The following is a 6,065-nucleotide window of genomic DNA, read 5'->3' as shown; positions in this document are numbered from 1 at the left end:
TGACTTGGCACATTGAGGGTGGGCCCAAACCCAAAGTTGGGAATACGTGGAATCACTTTTCTGGTCCCACCTTTCGTTCAGAGTAACATGACAAATAGTGTATCCATCTGCATTACTTGTTATAAAAGCACACTATGAACAAAAACCAATTGGCTTTGTTTACTACATCTCGACGAGGATGTGAGGATTTAGTCATGTTTCACTGCTCATGAAATTATATGATAAGCTCTTAAGAGGATTGATTATTTAATATGAAGTATCTTTTTTTTTTTTTTTTGAGAGAGAGAATGATAATAGCATTAATTAGCACATCCAAAATGAAATAGCAGATTTAGGAGTGATAAGATATCACATCCCAAACATAAAAAGTCTAAGGTACAACATTGACGAGTACACCTACACCGACAATGTACCCCCAACCAATTTTACTTGAAATGTCAGGCCATTTGTGGAGGACACGATCTTTCAACTCCCACCTTAGCTGGTAAAGAATGACTTCGGGATGAGTCATTTTTTCCTTGAAAATCCGTTTGTTCTGCTATAGCCAAATGAGTTGCCAAGCCATCAATACCAAAACACAATATACAAAAATTCACCAGGAACCTTTTGGGCACATGTGGTGTGCAATCATCACCTCTCAAGGGAATGAGATGCATTCCCAATCCGTAAAAATATCATGCCAAGCACAATGTAAAAGGGTTCGAATAAAGATGCATCATCTCCAAAATAGTTGAGGTGTGGACTCTTCCTCTCTCAAACATAACGAACACCCTCACTTTTTAAATCTTAAGGTCGGTGTTGACTACATCGTCGAGAACCAACCAACCAACCCATAAGAGAGCCACGAAGTGGTAGGCCAGCTGCACATAATGCTTTCCTCAAAAGCCATGATAAATATGGTGGTGAGCAAAGAAAATAAACACAATGACGATGCATGCAGAAAAAACTATGTTAGTTATAGTAAAAATAAATCTAGCACTAATTTAAAATTAATCTGAAGGTGGGTTAGAAACAGAGACATTTGCTTAACTGTTGACAAACCTTTCAGGGGAAATTGAAAACCACCAAAAGTTTGGTGTGCATATGAATTGCAGGCAGAGTTTTGGTGAGAGTTTCAAATTTTCTCAAAAGAATTGGCGTTTAAGCTACAATTAGTTTTTTATAGAATAAAGAAGGTTTCATTAAAATTCAGTAAAGACAAAGACGGTTCGTCATACAAATAATATATAGATAATATAATTATGGCTTATGAAGAAATTGATGGGGGGAGGGGGGTGTTATTACGAAGGAAAGGGCCCAGAAACCGAGTCCCAATCCACGTAAGATCTTGATTTGGCCACCTTGCGCTGGCCGAGTGGAACATATCTGGCTGAATGGCGGTGGCACACTGCGAACATCAAGTATCTTCCCATTGAACAATCTGCCATTTCTTTCTTTCTAAATATGATACCATGCCGATAGCAGTAGGGATGGCAGTGGACCGGGGGAAAGTAGGGCCCCGCCCCACCTCGCCCCGTTTGGACCGGGGATGAAGGGTATGAAACGGGGATGGAGGCGGGGACGAAGGTTAAAATCCATCCCCGTCCGGGGGTGGAGGCGGGGATGGACGTGCACTTTTCCCCGTCCCCGCCCCGCCTCATCCCCGTTTGAACCGGGGATGGAGGACATGAAACGGGGATGAAGGCGGGAGTGGAGGATAAAATCCATCCCCGCCAGGGAGGCGGGCCCGGGGGGGTGGAGGATAAAATTTTGAGGCGGGGCGGGGGTGGAGACCTTGTCCCCCGCCCCGCTGCCATCCCTAGATAGCAGCCAGCATTTTCAAAACCCATCTTCACTTTTTGGAATATTTGACAAATGGATCAAGATTCCTGAGGCTTGCTAATGAGTGGAAGCTTGAATATGGCTAATCCTAAGACATAAGAAGTGATTTGGGGACATCAATCTCTCCCATATCTCTTGAATCCAAACTACAATCTCATAGAGATTATAGTTTCCAGCTTTAGCATGTCACCCTCCTCAACACTCTTCTTGACGTCCTTGCTTTATTGAATCCTACTATTAAAGGCGTGGTATATAATGGCGATTGCATTGCATTGGGTTTCAAGTTTGTGGGTAGGGATGGCAGTGGGGTGGGACGGGGCGGGGCGGGGGACAAGATCTCCACCCCCGCCCCGCCTCAAGATTAGAACCTCCATCCCCGCCTCCATCCCCGATCGGGATGGATTTTAACCTTCACCCCTGCATTCATCCCCATTTCATGTCCTCCATCCCCGGAATTCAAACGGGGATGAGGCGGGGAAAAAGTGACAGACGCGGGGATGAGGCGGGGCAGGGAAAAGGGTACGTCCATCCCCAGCTCCATCCCCGAATGGGGATGGATTTTAACCTTCGTCCCCGCCTCCATCCCCAGTCCAAACGGGGCGAGGCGGGGTGGGTTTCATTCATAATGATGTAAATTAATTTTGTTTTTGCTAAATGCATTAAAAAAACTTCATAAATGTTTTAAATGTAGTTTTGTTCATTGACATTCGAATGGCAAAGCAACAATGCTTCCATGAACTCGATGAGGGTTCGAAGTCCAGTTTGTAACTAACACTGATGTTTACTAACTTCATTAGTTGTAAATAAACATGATGGAGGTGAACCATATAAAACCCATGTTAAGCAAACCTGCATTGGTTTTTATGTACACCCAAATAAATTAGTTTATTTATTTATTTTTCTTCATATGCCATAGTTTGGATGTCCAATGCTTATAATTCTTAAATAAACAAACGGCTGAGTTTTAATTTTTATTCTTAGTTAACAAAAAATATAAATAAATCTATATTCTTATTTAACAATGATCTTGGCAAAAGAATTGTCCTTTAAGCTACTATTAGTTAGAAGTACATTACATCCTTAACACATATAGTAGCTTAGCTTGGACCATCTCATATTTACTTTTGCTAGTTTGGGCAATGAATTGTCACCAAAATTGGTATTTATCATAAAAATGTCAGAGACTTGTATGCAATCAATTATTTTAAAAAATATCTCATACATATAATAAGTTAAAAAAAATGCAACTAAAAAAAAAAACTTAGAAGTGTCATGTGCAGGGGCGTAGCTAGGGGGGGGCAGGACTGGGCTGTAGCCCAGTCCTGCCTCCCGAAACAGTTCAAATTTTTCTTTTCTTTTTTTAAAAGCCCAGTCCTAGCCCAGCCCTGATTCCATATGAAATAGATTTTTATCCATTTTTGTAGCCCATCCCGGTCCTAGCCCAGCCCTGACTGCAGCAAATAGTTTGATTTGTCCACATGAAATAGATTTTTATTAATAATTGTAGCCATTTTTTCTTTTATCTAAATTTTTTTTTTCGGGGGCGCTGCCCCGAACCCCCGACTATCACACAAATAAAATTTTTTTTGCTACACCCCTGTTTGCCCCCCCCCCCCCCCCCCTCACATGAATCCTAGCTACGCCCCTGGTTCCATCCTACATTCAATCCTAGCCATCCAATCATCGGCAATGATAATTGGTCCACATTTTCGCCTGGATGTGGACTAATCGTAGCCATCCAGATCCTTCAACTGGATGGCTAGGATTGGTCCACAATGACATAGAATGGGTTCCATCGCCTGGATTGACATAGGATAGGATGAAACCCGTCCTATGTCAAAGGCCTGGATCCTTTTTTGGCCTGTTTTAGGTCATTGATTCTTGGCCCCACTCGCATCCGGCAGTCAAAAAACATTGGTGTCTCATATGGAAATCGTGGGGTTTTTCAGTTTAGAGGAGGATTTGGCATGAAAGGAACTCTTGCATTTTCAGTGGACTTGTTGCAACCATTACTTCAGTTCAGAAATTTCTTGGATCGGGTCTGAACGTACTGGATTCACATAACCGCTGTTACCAACCCCTTTGTTTGTCCCTTTTCAGCTGTCTCTTTGTGATCTCATGTCCCTTCCATTTGCCATACAAATAAGTTTCTTTTCTACATAAAAAAAATGAATGGCATGCAACTATTTTGTAGAATTATCTTTCTTTTTATATTTTCTCTATTTTTGCAAAGGAGACCTTATAAATGTGATTTAGGTAGTTTCTTTATTAGGAAATGGTTTTTGAATCATGTGACTGTGACACGTAACCAGGAAATCAACAGTCTATAATGTATCAGAACTTTTGTATCTGAAAAATCATATTCCTATGTCAGAAAAGTACAATTCAAGGTGTGACCCTTAGCAATCTAATTATGTTTAACACATTTATGTGGTGAGATTGAGTTGATACCAATGTTGTCCGTATCGTATTGCATCCGCAGAAAACCGATACAATACTAATCTGAATCGGCTCTTTTTTAATAAATGCTTAAAATTAATTTTTTATATTTTTAGCCAATTCAGAACGATTCACTTGAGAATTCACCTGAATCGTTTGGCACTGACAACATTGGTTGATACAACTCACACCTATGATTTTCACTGCAATAGTACCATACCTTTATTAGTACAAAACATCTGCCCCCACTTTCCGAAGAACATGGAATTATTGAAGTGAAAATCATAGATACCCATTGTCATAATATCGGCTATATATAACCTATATTGCAGGAAATATCACCACTCAACCAAATCTTAGACATTTAAAAAAAAAAAAAAAAGGCCAAAAAAGGGTACTGTGATAGTCACAATACTTTGATACTTTGAGTAAAAATCAAGTTTTTTACCTGTATTTTTCTTTCTTTCGAAAATTCAACCTTTCAAATAATGTAGATAAGCAAAACTAGAGATTTTTGGAGGGTTCAATTTAGACAGAGTGATTCCCCAGCTCACATGGTCGATCATCTTCACAGCTTGTAGTTTTGAAATATGCAAACATATAATGTGTGTTAACATGTAATTGCATTGAATCACATGTCATATGTTCGTTTATTTTCAATAATAATTGAAGATTGTAGATTTTAGTGTTTAATAGCAACTTGTTTGTTGATAAATAAACAATACATAGGTTGTATATATAGCCGACATGTGATACAAATGACAATCGATGCATTAATTTGTGACCATGGTAAATACCTTCTAGTATCCATAATAACTTGGGACTTAACCCAAGTGTGTTGCCAAAATATGTAAAGAGAGACCCAACCTACCTTTGCCTAGCTTGGTGTTGACCAATTCAGCTCTTCGGGCACATTTGGTTTGGTCACAACTGTTCTTCCTCGGCCTATGACTGTTGACTATACGTTCACACTTGTAACCAACTTATATCAGTTTTCACAGTTGATATTTCAGAATCATAGGCTACACATTTTAATTTCATGTTTGTGTAAGCTATGATCTTTCTATAATTGTGATAAAGAATCACAGATAGCTGAGAAAGTCCAAGAATCACAGGGCAGAGCAAACACATATGGCCTTTCCAAAAGAAAATTTTTGTCTAGTCTAGTCTACCAAATCAAGCAAACAGAAGATTGCATGAAAGATTAGAATAATGTAGCCTAACTGTATTTGGCCTTGGCTCAAGTTTGAAGGTAAATAGGTTAGCCTGTGCCAAAGACAAGCCATTCACAAGCCCAATCCAATCTAGGTTGGAATTTTATCTGGCTCACGGTCCAACCAGACATGGTCTATTTGAACATACGGGCTTAGTAAGATCCTTGGGTCCAAGCAAGCCCAGTGAACTTTTCTTTAGCTTTAGAGTTGGTCAACATTGAATTGGATCCCTCTGTCACAATGACACAATCGGACACCCCACGATACGCTGACAGTGCTCTGACACATAGAAATATTAGTTTTTAATATTTTAATATGTTAATATTTTTAATAATATTTGAATGAAATGTATATGTTTTTATATTAAAATATCATCAAATAACATTTTTTGTCGAGTCCTAAAAAATAAAAAATCTGTCCCCTGGTGCTCTATTTTCAAAAGAGAAAAATTCAAAATCACGTGTCAAACTTGAGTCGTGTCACGGGTCGTACCCGTACCTTTATGACATGTTTTGATGGTTGCAGCAGCGGCGGCCACCCTTAGGTCCGATTCGAGACATCGTTGGACTCATCTGATACGGGGTCTTCTCG

This window comes from Nuphar pumila, chromosome 3, assembly GCF_984573655.1.
Source record: "Nuphar pumila chromosome 3, dmNupPumi1.hap1.1, whole genome shotgun sequence".
Taxonomy (NCBI): Eukaryota; Viridiplantae; Streptophyta; class Magnoliopsida; order Nymphaeales; family Nymphaeaceae; genus Nuphar; species Nuphar pumila.
This window is presented reverse-complemented; position numbering follows the sequence as displayed.